The sequence below is a fragment of the Borostomias antarcticus genome (genome assembly GCF_949987555.1).
Source record: "Borostomias antarcticus genome assembly, chromosome: 4".
Classification (NCBI taxonomy): Eukaryota; Metazoa; Chordata; class Actinopteri; order Stomiiformes; family Stomiidae; genus Borostomias; species Borostomias antarcticus.
Window position 1 is genome coordinate 34,676,988 of NC_140237.1, and position 2,500 is coordinate 34,679,487.

General features: G+C 49.8%; 1 protein-coding gene across 1 annotated transcript in view; it reads left to right on the forward strand.

The window, feature by feature from the left end:
* The window catches only part of cskl (c-src tyrosine kinase-like), a 36,940-nt gene that overhangs the window by 27,997 nt on the left and 6,443 nt on the right, over positions 1-2,500 (forward strand).

The following is a 2,500-nucleotide window of genomic DNA, read 5'->3' on the forward strand; positions in this document are numbered from 1 at the left end:
TAGATAGTTGAGAAACACTTCATTAGGCTCCGCCCTCCCCCCCTGCCAGGGAACCACAGATTTGGCTGCACCGCCCGTCTCCCTATCTCTCCAACGCACTCCTCTTTTATCACTCCATCATCCACTTATCCCTTCCACTCCTCTATCGCTCCTCCCTCGCTTTTTTGTGTGTGTTTTCATCCTGTTGTTCACACTCCCCGTCTTGGCTCTGCCTAGCCTTCCATTCTCTCTCCATCCTCTCCCCCCCTTCTCTCCCTCCTATCTCTCCTTTTCTTCTATCTCTCCCCCTCTCTCCTTCTCTTTCTCTATCTCATTCTCTCCCCTCTCTCGGTCCTTTGTCTCTCTCCCCCCCCCCTTCTCCCTCTCTCTGCCCCCCCCCCTCTCCCCTCTCTGTCCTTTGTCTCTCTGCCCCCTCTCTCTCCCTCTCTCTCTCTCTCTCTCTCTCTATGCCTGGATTCCTTGCATTCTTCTGTGTTTTTCCTGCTTGTTCCTTATCCCCCTCACTTCAACCGGGCCTGTCACAACAGGCTCCACATGGGTTCACACACACACACACACACACACACACACTCACACACACACACACACACAGCCTGGCTCAGCACAACACACTCACACCAGCGGGATTTACGGTGTTAACCACACAATGGCCATCAAACAGCCACCAGTGCATTTAAGAGATTAAGCACACACACACACACACACACACACACACACACACACACACACACACACACACACACACACACACGTCACCTTCCCCGGTCATTCCATGTTTACAACCACGTGGAGGTACCCTCCTCTCTCCCAGCATGCCCTAGAGAAGAAGGCCATCGCGTTTTGATAAATCTTGTGTGATGATGATGATAATGATGATGCCGGCCATGTTGTGAAAACACGTTAGGCTGGCAGACAGACCGCCCCTGAGCTGAGGCCCAGTTCCAGACAGCGCTGTTTATAACCCGGACTGGACCAGGAACGTGTTAAAGGAAAACGACAACTTGGGGGGAAATGAGCTTATTTGCCATCTTCCCCAGAGTCAGATGAGATGATGCATGCCCTTCTCTTCTCTGTGCCTGCAGTAGGAACCACTGAGAGCCGTTAGAGCCAGTAGCCTAGTCTAATGTTTCAAATCCACTTCCAGTGATTGAGCTAAGCTAGGCTAGCGGCTCTGACGGGTCTTAATGCTTCCTACTGCACGCACACAGAGAGAAGGGAAGGTATCTTCTCATTTGACTCTGGGGAAGATGGAAAATAAGCTAATTTCCCCAGCAGAGGAAATTAGCAGGAGGACAGAGCCTGGCGTGGAGCTTAAAGAACCAACACTGCCCCCTGGTGGTGGACAGTAATATCACACGCAGCAGACGACTAACAGCCATTCAGACCAGGACACGGACGTCTACGATGGGAATAGTTCACCTGCTTGTCCCTGGATGAAGTAATCAGACACTTCGTGTAGATGTGGGACATAACCTGACCATGGACGATTGACAGATCCTGTGGTTCTGTGGGGGGGTGGGGGGGGGGGGGGTGTTCGAGCTGAAGGATCTGTGACGCTGACCTCTCTCACACACACACACACACACTCTCTATGCTCTCTGTTCCCACAACCCTAGCAAGCCGCCCTCTTCATCATCCTCCTCCTCCTCCTCCATCAGGTGTTAGCTAGCTAGTCTATACTCTGACAGGACCTCTGTGGAGAGGCCCGTAATGTTCTATTAGGGCTGCTCGATTAATCGGATTTTAATCTAGATTAAGATTTGGGCTGTCAACGATCATTAAAACAAAATAATCGCCATAAAACGATTTAGCACAAATCAAGCGCACCCTACACTGCAGAGCTATACTGTGCTTGACCCCTCCCCGCCCCCCCCAAAGCCCCAAAACAAACACTGTAGTTCAAAGCGAGACGAGTTGTCAAGCGAGGCGCACGCATGCTCCTCTTGAACAAAACACGACAAGAAGAAGATTATGGCAGCAGAAAGAGAGGTGGACAAGAGAGCTACAACAACGTCAGTGGTGTGGAAACACTATGGGTTCGCGGAGACAGATTTGGACCAAGTTGATACGGTGTGTAAAATGTGCTACGCAGTCTTACGTGCCCCTCAAAGTAGCCCTTCTCAGTCCCGTTGTCCCATTCGCTCGCTCATGCCAAACAACAGTCCTTTGCCGGTCCATTCACTTTGCCGTCAAAATAAATCGGTGTCGGCCTATTTAGGAGAGGCGCTCATACATGTATTTACAAGTGTCAGATAAAGATGAAACTTCACTTACCTAAGCAAAAGGGTCTATTTAAACAAATGTCTGGGTTTTGAAGCCTCGGCGCTACCTTAAATAACTTATTTAGACGCGTTCTGTCCGAGTGAAATTATTTTTCCGAGGTAGTCTTCTTCTGTGGTGGTGGCGGTGCTTTCAAGCGTCTTTATTTATCTGTTTTGGCACTTTTATTTATTTATTTATCAAGGTTCACTATTCGTCTCCCATGGGAGACATGTATCTA